This window comes from Manihot esculenta, chromosome 16 (assembly GCF_001659605.2).
Source record: "Manihot esculenta cultivar AM560-2 chromosome 16, M.esculenta_v8, whole genome shotgun sequence".
NCBI lineage: Eukaryota > Viridiplantae > Streptophyta > Magnoliopsida > Malpighiales > Euphorbiaceae > Manihot > Manihot esculenta.
This window is the reverse complement of record NC_035176.2, coordinates 7,076,950-7,090,318: the sequence shown is the minus strand read 5'-3', so window position 1 is coordinate 7,090,318 and position 13,369 is coordinate 7,076,950.

Genomic DNA, 13,369 nt, shown 5'->3' with positions numbered 1-13,369 from the left:
ACGTTCCTTGACAACTTGTTAATTAGTAATTAATTAGAGGACATTCCCTAATTAATTTAATAATAAAGAGAGATAATGGTACTGATAATCTTATTCCATCTCCATAACTAATCTATTGAATCAACCCAAAAGAACAAAGTGTCTATGATCAATCCCAACAACTAAAGTGGATCCAATACTTCAACTAGAGCTTTCTCATTATTAATTACTTTTTATTTAATTATTTGCTTTCCATTATTATTCTCATTATTAGTTTACTACAATCAATCTCAAATCCCCCTGTTATTTTATTGACAGTTTTGATCCCAATTTTCAGTTTATCTCATTTGATCCCACTTTCAGTCTTTTATCTCATTTTTAATTTATTATCGTTTCAGTTTATTTTCTTGGTCATAAAAAGAGAGATAAGTGAGTTCTCAATTCTCTGTGAATTCGATCCTTTCACCACTATCTGCAAATATAAAATTGTTGGTAATCAGAAAGGTTATTTTTGACCGGTTTCGACAACCGTGAGTCAATTCTCCACATCAGCACAATGTATAGAAATGATATATGTTAGAACGGTGGATATATAAACTGACTTTGAGGCGTAAAAAAACACACCTTATTTTGGGAGTTAATTGCCTTTATTATATTTGCTGTAGAGTTGTGGCAATCCTTCTTTAGGATATAACAAAACATCACAGACAATAATTATGAAAGAATATATGGAGTTTAGAGTAACTATTGGAAACATCTTTTCAGACATATAACATGTTACGTGTCTAAGTGCTAAGTACCGAGTCTTTAGATTATAATAATATAATTTATCAATTTTGAATTCCTTTCAAAATATCATACCAAAATACTTCATATTTAAATTAAAGTTTTCAATAATTTAAACACTTAAAAAAACTTATAATTTTTTTATATGAAATTTTTTACTTTCCATTCTCGCAACTCATTTAAACAAGCTATCAACCTATCATTATAACAATATCATGGATTAAAATCAAACATGCAATACAGTTGTATGCAGCGAATTTAAGATAAAGTTATATATATATATAATAAGGGTCAAGAGTGATACATCTCTGAATTCTATCACCCATTGAACAGTTTGAAGCTTGGTACTTTATTAGCTAACAAGGTACAAGTTGCAGGTGAAATAGATAATATAATTATTATATTAATAATAATTATAATAATTTTTTGTGATAATAATAATAAATATTTTCTCACTTTGAAATGATATGAGAATGTAATACAGCTCTTGGTCCTGTTGGTATGCCATTGTTAGCCCTGAAGTTTTGACATTGATGAAAAATCTAAAACAATTGGTTTGTGAAGCCGAACCCTGTCAGCCTCTTCGTTTTCAGAGTTAAGGGACGCAGAGCACAACTGTTTTTGTTTTGTACTTAGCCTCACTGCATTCTCCTGCCAGCTTTCACATATATATACAGAATTTTCCATGTAAAATCACATGAAAAATAATAATATTTTATTTAAAGAAAAAATTATTATAAACAATCACTTGTTCGAATGATCTTCAATACTCTCTCCTTTATTTAAAATTATTTATTATATTTTTTATTTTTTAATTAATTATTAATTATTATAATTTTCATTAATAAAATAAAAAGCATTAATAATTACGGTTGTCTTAATATTTTTTTATTTAAATAAAAAAATTATTATTTAATTTTTATATAATAAAAATATTCACTATTTAATCTATTGATTTTAAAAAAATATACTATTTAAAATTTTAAAAATTTATTAATTTATTTCTCTATTAATTTTATCGATTAGATATTACAAAAAACATTTAAAATATATTCAATACAGAAAAATTAATTAATTAATAATTTTATAAAATTAAAAAATTAACTAATGAGTTTTTATATATTTTAAAATTAAATAATAAAATATTTAACCGTTAAAATTAATAGACTAATTAATTAATAAATTTTTTAAATTTTTAACATAGTTTTTTAAACACAATGAATCAATTAATAAATTTACTCATGCCATATGAATTAAAAAATAATTTTTTTAATATAAAAATAATATGATATTTTTAAAAAAAATTTACTATAAAAAAATAATATAACATTTTAAAAAATTACTATTTAAACATTACTATTTAAACACTGTAATATAGATAATTCATTAGTTTAATTTTTTAATTTTTAAAAATATATTAAAATATTTTTAAAATTTTAAAATAATATACTAATTAATATCATCATGAGTTTAATCATTAAATATTTTATAAATTAATTTTTATAATTTTATTTTAAAAAATATATTAAAATATTTCTATAATTTTAAAAAATTTACTAATAAATATTTTTATTAGTTTTAAACATTATGTATTTTATTATCTAATTTCTCTATTATAAAAAAATAAATATTTAATTTTTTAAATTTATAAAAATATCTATTAATTAGTTTGTTTGTATTAAGATATTTTAAAATTTTTTATAATATTTAACTATTAAATTAAAAAAGATATTGATCAAATAAATTTTTTAAAAATTTTTAAAAATATTTTAATATATATATTTAAAAATTAATAATTAAAATTTATTTAAAAAATTATCTTTTTTAATATATATATATATATAATAAAATAGATAAAAATTATAAAAAGAAGCACTATACAAAATTATAAGTATATTATATTATAACTTAGGTAACAATATTTTTTCTCTTAATTATTAAATAATTTATAATACGGAATTAATAACTTAATTATAATTTGTATATAGTCATTTTGTATAACTTTATACAATGGACTAAATTTAAAGATCTAAATACTTTTAGAAAATAAGTTAAAACTTTAATTAAATTAAAATTTTCTAATACGAAATGAAAATAAATATTATTATATTTATGTGAATAATAAAAAAATTATGTACTTTTTACTCTATAGAAAACAAAAATTTAGAATAAGGTAGTAATTTAACTTAACAAATAAATTAAATTATTAATGACATTAATTATTTGAATTATAATTTCTCACTTTTCCAGATTAGTAGTTTCATAATCATTATATTAATGTAATTTACTAAGCTTCCCTTTATTTATGGAAAATTACTTGTATTTTTTATTTTCATAAAAAATATTTTTTAAAAAGATATTTTTAATAAAATAATTTATTTTTTATTATTTAATTCTAATTGAAAAATAAAATTTATTAATAAATTTATATATAGAGATTCTAATAAAATTTTAAAGGGTAAAAAATGATTTTCTCTGTTATTTTTCTGAAAATATTTTTTTTATTTAGAAAAATATTTTGTATTAATTAAATTTTTTAAAGTGCTCCAAACATTAAAAAAAAAATATGAAAAATATTTTCTATTTTTCATAAAACAAACCGAGTCTAAATATACTTTTAACATGGAAAATAAATCATAGCAAATTAAATTGATTTAATTGGTTAAGGATGTTCATTCAGTATTAAGCCTATGGGATCAATTCTTAAAGATTTTAACTGGTAAAGTTTTTAGTTCAGGGCTGCATTGCAAAATTTATGAAAATTCAGGTTTTTATATTATTAAAAAAGATATTAAATAAAATATGTAATAAATTTTAAAATTAAATAAAAATAATATAGTAATTTATTTAGTGAATTCAATTTATAAATTTAGTATTTATAAGTTTTAAAACGAAAAGATGTGAACTTACAAACACATGTTATAAATATTATAAATAAATATGTCATCTAATTTTTGGAGTTTATAAGTCAGTTTAACCAACTAATAAGTTTAAGCAAATACTCTTTGATTTCGGTTCATTAGCCTTTCGATTCAAATTGGTTCTTATTCCAAATGGTTTCAGAAATTGTTATAGCTAAAAAATGATTATGGTTCAAAGAGGTTTCGGTTCAATTCCAATTTTTTGATCTTTATTTAATTCATTTTAAAAATACAATAACATTAAAACTACACACATTAGAAATACATAAAGTTTATAAAAATTAGATTTATAACATATCATTTATTTATGTTTGCTATAAAATTAGAAGTAACCAAAACAACCAATATAAATTTAAATAAAAAATAAACTTTTAATTTAAGTCGATTCTAGTCCTTAACAAGGAGGAACTGGAACTCAGCCTTAATAAATGGTTAGCCGTTGATTAGTTCGGTTTCAATTTGATCTGACTTATTCTATGTAATATCCGGCTAGATCTCGGAATTAGAATTTCCTCTAGAAGGGTAGAATATGGTTTTCTAAAGTATTTTCATGTATTTTTATGGTTTTAATAAAGAAATAAATTGAGTTTTGAAAGAAAAAGACCAAGGAAGAAAACTCAGGTTCGGCCGCCGAACCTCAAGTTCGGCCGTCGAACATGAGGAGTTTGCGGAAGCACCTTTGGCCCCCGAAAGTGGTCTGACCAGCCACCTATAAAAGGCCCCTTGTTCGAAAATAGGCGAGTTTTCTCTCTCTATTTTCGGGTATAGGTGAGATTTCTCCCTTCCATGGTCGATTTGTTGTTTTCCTTCAATCTTTTCAAGTTTTTGATGAGTTTTACGTTGTTTTGAAGATTTTTGAGCTAAGATTAAAGTTTTGAAGCTTGGAGACCCCCGGAGCTCGATTTCTCCCAATCTCCGAGTTTGGGATCGCATCTCCTCTCGATCTTCAAGAGGTAAGTGTCGATCCATGCTTTTTATGATGTTTTAAGTAAGTTTTATGAAGGGTTAAGGGGTTTTAATGCATGTTTAGGCTAGTTGTTAAATGTTAGGGTTTATGTGCCATTTATGTTAAATGCATGCTTAATGTGTTGTTTGTGGGGTATAGGCTAGTTTTATGCCCCTATATGCTTGAATAAGTGTTTATGCATGTTTTAGAATAGTTGAATGCATGTTGTGAGGTTTTGGATGGCTGAATGCATGAGGCGAAATCGGGTTCTGCCATTCTGGAGAACCCAGGTTCGGCTGCCGAAGCCATGTTCTGCCGCCGAACCTGCCAAGGAAGGCAGTTTAAGCTGCCTAAACTCGCCCCCGAAAGTTTGGACTTTCGGCTCTGGAGGGGAGTTTTGGCGACCGAACCTGCCCCTGAAAGTGCCTGACTTTCGGCTCTGGAGGGACTTTCGGCCGCCGAACCTGCCGCCGAAAGTGCCCTGTCCAGCCTTCCTTTGCATGTTTTCTATGCATGTTTTGGTGATGTTTTAGGGGGTTTTTGGGAAGTTGTTTAGAGTCATGTTAGAGTTTGTTTGGTCCCTCATTTGAGTCCACCTGTGTAGGATCGGACCCGAGGAACCGAGGAGGCCAGCAGTGTTAGCTGCTTCAGAGTTAGTCCAGAGTCAGCCAGAGGTGAGTAGAACAAAACTTCTTTTATTTTATACGCAATGAAATCTTTTTAGCATGATCCATGCATCACGAATGCCATGATATGTATTAGGTTGTTTTGCATTAGAATTCATGAATATGATGCACTGCATAATATGATGTTGATATGGATGGATATTGGATGATCCACTAGCCCTCGATATGGCATGTTATGATACGGTATGGAAGTCCAGTGAGGCCCATTCTACGCCCCTGGCACGATGTGAGAGAAAGACCAGTGAGGCCCATTCTACGCCCCTGGCACATTGGATATGTTATGTTATGTTATGTTAAGAGAAAGACCAGTGAGACCCATTCTACGCCCCTGACACAATTGGACTATGTAGAGGGTTATTGATGACAAGTCCGTCCGTGTAACAACCCGAAAATCGGACTGCTACCGGCGCTAGGATCCAGATCGACATAAGGTCGCCGGGACCCGTAGCAAGCCTAACATGCATCCTGTACACCTATTAAATCCCATACATGATCAAACATATACATAAAAATTTAAACTTTTTCTTTCATTCACCAAGCTCAACCTGTGCATGCACAACTCATAACCATAAAACCCCACACTGGAGCCCTCATCAATTGCTCCAATGGGGTAACATATCATACATTAAGCTTGGTTTACATAAACCTCATAAAACATTTCATTAAAAGATCATGTAACCAAAAAGGGATTAACATACACTAGGGCCAAGCACAATTCTATCCTTGATACACTTCCTTACATTACAACACATTATAACATTTTACAATACATGTCCATGTCTAACTATTACATAAAACATGACTTTACTCTTATTGACCTCCTGATCTATCCCGTACCTGCAAACCTGGGGTTAAGGGAATGGGGTGAGCTACTAGAGCCCAGTGAGCAGAATAATAAAACATTATATTTAAAATTCATGCTTTCATGAAATGCATCACATCACAACCAAATCATCTTAAGAATGAACTTGTCACCAATAGCCCTCTACATATTCCATAGTGCCAGAACGTAGAATGGGTCCTGATCTTTCTTTTACATAACATATCATAACATACCAATGTGCCAGGGACATAGAATGGGTCTTCCTGGACTTTCTCTTACATAGTGCCAGGGACGTAGAATGGGTCTTCCTGGACTTCCATACCGTATCATTAACATATCATTTCATACGAGGGCTAATGGATCATTCAATGTTCATCCACATCAACAACATAATATGCAATGAAACATATTCGTGAATTCTAATGCAAACAACTTAATATATCTCATGGCATTCATGATGCGTGAATCATGCTAAAACTTTCATTATTTGCTTTGAAACATAAGGAGTCATTCTACTCACCTCAGGCTAGCTCTGAAAAGACACTGAAGCAGCTATCTCACTGCTGGGGTCCTCGGTTCCTCGGGTCCGAACCTACACAGGTGGACTCAAATGAGGGACCAAACATACATGAACATGACTCTAAACTACTCCCCAAAAACCCCTTAAAACACCTTCAAACAATCATAGAAATTATGCAAAGGAAGGCTGAACAGGGCACTTTCGGCGGCAGGTTCGGCGGCCGAAAGTCCCTCCAGAGCCGAAAGTTATGCACCTTCGGCGGCACTTTCGGCGGCCGAAGGTTCCTTCTAGATCCGAAACTCGTGCATGTTCGGCGGCACCTTCGGCGGCCGAAACTCCCTTCCAGAGCCGAAAGTCCACTTTCGGGGGCAGGGTTCGGCAGCCAAAAGTTTGCCTCCACAGGCAGGTTTGACTAGGGGTGAGCATTCGGTCGGTTCGGTTCAAAACTGAACCGAACTGAAATAATCAAAAACCGAATTGCAGTATTTTATATAAACCGAACCGAACCGAATAAGAGGAATAACCGAATCGAACCGATTTGATTCGGTTCGGTCGGTTTGATCGGTTGAACTGATTTTCAAATTTTTCATTATTTTTTTACATTGCTTTTGTGTTCTAAAATTCAATTGAAGAATTTGATCAGTAAATGAGCCAAGTTCACAGTTCATTTACTTTCCATGGGTAGTTTCTCCAGAAAGCATGACCGCATCAGAAGAATTTGAAAGGAATTAAGGAGATTTTTAGTAACAAGTACAAAGTCTCTTTTCTTAGCTGTGTTAGACTCTGTCTAAGGACATTTAACAAGATACCTCAAACAAGAAAGTTATACAACTAACACTTTTCTCAACAGCGACTCAATACTCTTTATAAAAAAAATTTACTTACCTTTTACAGTTGCTGATGAGGATTGAGGACGGAAGACAGAGAACTGAGGAAGACTGAGGACTGAGGACTGAAGACCGAGGACTGAGGAAGACTGAGTTGCTGACGGTGCGGAGAGCCGATGGACTGGAGAGAGACGGCCGACGATTGCATGGAGAGCGACGACCGACGCCGATGATTGTGTGGAGAGAGAGATTAGAGAGCGACGGTGAGGTGAGGAGGAGTCGGCTTTGCTAAGTCGCGCATCCGCAACGTAGTGAAGATCGATGATCGGAGTTAGCCGCGATGGTTAATCGGTCGATGTCAGGAGGAGAGTGGAGGTTGGACGGTGGACATTGGACCCGCTGGAAGTGGTGAAGCTCAGAGAAGAGGCACAGGGATGTGAGGCGGCGTGGAATGCAGGAATGGAGATTAGCGATTTAGCGTCATAGCGTGAAGTGGGGCACGGGTTTTAGATCTAGGGTAAATAAGGGTACATTTCAAAACGACGTAGTATAGGTGATTTCGGTTCGGTTCAGTCTAATCGAAATTTTTGAATCTAAAACCGAACCGAACCGAAATCACCGATTTTTCAAAAAATTAAAACCGAACCGAACCGAATTAAAAATAAAACCGAACCAAATTTTCAAAATTAATCAGTTCGGTCGGTTATTTCGATTTAAACCGAATAATGCTCAGCCCTAGGTTTGACGGCCGAAAGGGCCTTCGGCTGCCGAACCTGGATTCTCCCAAAGTGGCAGAACCCAGCCTCTTCATGCACATTTTGCCTCCCAAACCATTCAAACATGCATTTAGCTATTCTACAACATGCATACTCAAGCTAATAAGCATATAGGGGCCTCAAACTATCCTAAACCCCAACCAAAACCCATCAAACATACACATACAACACACATTAACCATACAAGCACATAAACCTAAACATGTATTTCTACCCCAAAAACCTTCATGAAACTTAACCAAAATATGAAAAGAGGTGAGGATCTATTCTTACCTCTTGAAGATCGAGAGGAGAGGCGATCCAACTCGGAGATGGGTGAGATCTAGCTCCTTGGGTCTCCAAGATCCAAAAACTTGATCTTTAGCTCAAAACTTCAAAACCAAGTTAAAACTCGTTAAAACTTGAAAGATTTGAGGAAAATCATCAAAATCGACCATGTGAGGGCATGGACTCACCTCTGGCCGGAAATGGAGAAGAAACTCGCCCATTTTCGGCCATGGAGCTTCTTATAGGGGCTGGCCAGGCCACCTTCAGAAGCCTAAAGTGCCTCCAAAACTCATGCAAGTTCGGCGGCCGAATATGAGGTTCGGCGGCCGAACCTGGATTTCCCTCTATGGTCTTTTTCATTCAAAACTCAATTTTTTTCTCACTTAAAACCTTAAAATACATTAAAACATTTTATAAAAACATAGTTTTACCCTTCTAGAGGTTTCCGACATCCGAGATTCCACCGGACGGTAGGAATTCCGATACCGGAGTCTAGCCAGATATTACAGTCTGTGATGTGAATTATTTGTGATGTGATGCATTTCATAATGGCATATGTGTATAAATTATTTTTACTGCTCTACTCACTGGGCTTTAGTAGCTCACCCCTTTCCCTAACCCCCAGGCTTGCAGGTTCAGGATAGACCAGGAAGTCGCCAAGGTTGAAGGCTATGTTAAGTGTATTAGACTAGTAGTGGACATGTAATATAAAATGATATAATATAATGATGTAAAGTAATGCTTTATGGATTAGTGTTGTGCTTGGCCCTAATAGTAGTGTTAATCCCCTTTTGTACATGATCTTATGTTAATATTTTAATGATGAGTTATGTTGAACCAGGCTTGACATATGATATGTTGACCCAACTAGAGCATTTGATGAGGGCTCTAGTATGGGGTTTGTATGTTTTCAGTTATAGTGCATGCACAGGTCAAGCTTGGTGTATGAAAAAGTTTAAGTTTTTATGGAAATGTATGATCATGTATGAGATTTATCAGGTATGACAGGATGTATAGTAGGCTTGCTACGGATCCCGGCGACCTTAAGTCGATCTGGATCCTAACGCCGGTAGCAGTCCGATTTCCGGGTCGTAGAAATTTAGTTTATTGTCTAAATAAGATTGAGATAGAGACTATATACATAAAATAAATTTTAAATAAAGGGCAAACACAAAGTGTGAGGCCAATGCTTCCAAGTTTGCTCTTGAGAATTAAGCAAAAAGTATCGAGGATCAAGTGGTCATACTTTAGCATCAAGTCCAGAAGCTGCAGTCTCAAGTAGAAAAGGCTCGAGCTACCATAGACAAAGTGGCTGAATTGGAAGTTGAGTTTCAGGAGACGGTGGCCTGGGGTGGGGAGATGTTTGTACAAGAGCAAGACTCTATCAAGACGGAGCTCATTAGGCGATTTCCTACAGAGGACTTCTCTTGGATTGAAAACATATTCCTAAATGAGGAAGATTGGGACAAGGATGGGTGAGAGGAGGAAGGGGTGATTGAAGATAACCCTCCTGACCAGGCTCCTTCTATAATAGCAAATAATGAGATTGCCTCGGAAGTTGCCTCGGAAGTTTGGGAGGAGGCAATTGATGATATCCCTCCTACCGTGTAATTTTTCTTTTTTTATTGAATGAAAACTTTTTACTTTGTCATTGTTTTCACGAAGTTTGTATCATCGATACTTGGCCATGACTCTCACCCAACTATGAAAGACTTAACTAACATTTTTTAAAAGATTTGTTATATGACCATAATCCCCGGTCATTGGTCTAACTAGCGACTATAAAATAAATATCTCGAAAATGGGATCAACATTCGGACATGTGCCTTGGCGAGTATCCGCCTTACGATCTGAGTATTAAAAAGCCTTAGAAAAGTAAATATGGGACTAGTACCCGATTCTAGCGATTATCCGCCTTGTGGCCCGAGTATAGAATGCTTTAAAAACTTTTTCTGAAGTGGGACTAATGCTCGGTCACATGGCCTAGCTAATACTCGCCTTATGGCTTTGGTATGAAATGCCTTGAAAACTTTTTATGACATGGACTAACACCCGGTTGGTCGCGTGGTCTGGCTCATATCCGTCTTTGTGGCATGGGCATGAAATGCCTTAAAAAACTTTTTATGAAGTGGGACTAACACCTAGTCACATGACTTGACTAACACCCGCCTTATGGTTTTGGCATGAAATGCCTTGGGAACTTTTTGTGACATGAGACTAACACCCGATTGGTCACGTGGCCTGGCTCATATCCGCCTTGTGGTCTGGACATAAAATGCCTTAGAAAATTTTTATGAAATGGGACTAACACCCAATTGGTTGGCCTGGCACATACTCGCCTTGTGCCCTGGCCTGGTGGAACTCACCTTGTGGCCTTATTTAGTGGAACTAATATCCAGATTGTGGCCTAACAAACCCTTGCCTTTGTGGTTTGGTATGAGATGGTCTTATTTAGTGGGACTAACATCCGACTTGTGGCCTGGCGGGACCTGTCTTATGGTCTTATTTAGTGGGACTAACACCTGGATTGTGGCTTAGCAGAACTTGCCTTATGGCTTGGCCTGGCGAAACCTGCCTTGTGGCCTTTTCTTGTCTCCTTAATCTTTTTGAGGAAGGCAACCCCCACCGTTCCTTGTTATTTAATCACAGTATGTGAAAAAATGCATCATTAAATGTTATTGATAAAATTTTTCTTAGATTACAATTATTCCAGGAGTTGGGAATGTCTCGGCCATCTAACTTGACCAGTTTATAAGTCCCTAGACGAATAACCTTCGAGACCTTGAATGGTCTTTTGCAATTTTTGCCCATCTTTTAAAACCAAGCATTACCTCTGGTTACATTTGTTCTTTTAAGGACTGAGTCTCCTATATTAAAGACATGTGACATGTCTCTACTAGTGAACCTTTAAGATATCTTCTGTGATTTGTTTATTTCATCATTGGTCCTTCTGCAATTACATGTATAATTCCTACAGGTTCCCGATTAGAAGTAGTTTTAGGAGTTATTACCTCGAGTTCGAGCCTCCTCTCTTCTCTACTTTTTCTAGTAAACTTTCAAAGTGTCTCATTGCTTATTAACCTTTCGATCTCGTCTTTCAACTGCCAGCACTTCTCTGTTGTATATTTGTGGTCTTTATGAAAATACAGTACTTGGTCCTATCTCGCCTTTCGGCTTTCTCTAAATTAAGTTTGGGAGGCCGTATGACTTCCTTGTTGTTATTTTTTATCCACATTAGAATGTGTGTTCGTGAGTCATTCAATTGAGTATAATTCTTATAGTTACTTTGATCTTCCCTTCTTCGAAAAACTGGGTAGCTTTTGTGGTCTCCTTCATATCCTCGCCTCTCTGCCTTTTGATTTTGTCTCATCCTTTTGTCTTCTTTTAGTGCTTGGATTTCATCATCCAGCCTAATGTACTTTTAGATTTTATCCATTAACTATTGATATATAACGACTGGGTTCTTGATTAGGGAGTCCATGAAATTAACATTGCGTGTTCCTTTCTTCAGTGCTTTACATGCTATCTTGTAATTTAATTCCTCCATCTGTATGGCTTCTATATTAAACCTTGAGATAAAGCTCCTTAAAGACTCGCCCTCTCCTTAGCAGATCTTCTGCAGGTTAGAGGAGAGCTTTTTAGGAGGTATAAAAGTAATAAAGTTATATTTAAATAACATAGAAAATTGCATAAAGTTCTGAATTAAACATGCGTTCAGATGTTGGTACCATTTCTGAGCTAAATCTGTGAGTGTTGATAGAAATACTTTGCATAACACAAAATCGTTGATATTCTGAAGCTGCATGGTCATCCTAAAGATCTTCAAGTGACTTTTAGGATCTTCTGTTTCGTCATATTTGCTCAAGCTTGACAACTTGAACTTGGTTGGAAAAGTTTTGGCTAAGATCTCTTCTGATAAGAGCGAGGCATCCTCCTCCTCCTATTCCTTCTGGTACCTTTGGACAGTTCGTAATAGTTTTCAGTCGACGTCTTTCGGAGCATCATTTGATGACTCTTCTTCTTCGAACTTGGCCTTCCGTTTGGACCGCCTCTGTTCGGATTCTTAGGATATCTACAGAGACTTTCTCCCTTCCTCGGTGGGCCATGAATTATATCTCATCCCGAGCTTTGTATTGCTCGAGAGTAACCTGTAACCTTTTGATGTATTAAATAATTTGCTCATTGTTCAGATTGTTGAGATCTGCTTTGTTTACCACAGGGGGTGTGTTTTGTCCAATGCCAATAGTGGAAGAAATGATAACACTCTCATTGGTAGCAACCTTAGCAGCAGCTCGTGAATTGCTAGCCATTTAGAGAGAGAGAAAAGAAAGATTTCTTTTTAAAAGAAAAGGAGATAAAAGATTGGTTTTAATCCAAATGAACAAAGATGATTCAATGGATCTCTCGGCAATGGAACCAAATAATGTGACCAGAAAATAGAGCTATGTTGTGATTGGTCAATCCTGCAAGAAAGAGAGCACGAGGTGGTTGGCACCTACGGTAGCCACTCTGACACTCAAGTCAGTAAACTGGAGAACAGGGTGAATGTAAGAAATTGTCTAGAACTCAAGAGTAGTTGTGCAAGAATTGTATACCTTTGTCTATGTGATCGTTAGTTTTTATACTGTAAGAAGATACAGTTAAGTATATAGGCATCTCCTGAAAATCCGCCAATGATGTGACCAGCTGCTTGATAAGGGATCTCACTAGCTAATCGATTAATGGCCTCGCGATTATTGGCGTAATGAGGATATTCTAGATTGTGCCTTCTAACAGTAACTTTATGCCAAGTCTCGACCTATTCAGAGAAAGTCGAGTCTTGATGATGAACCGGATGT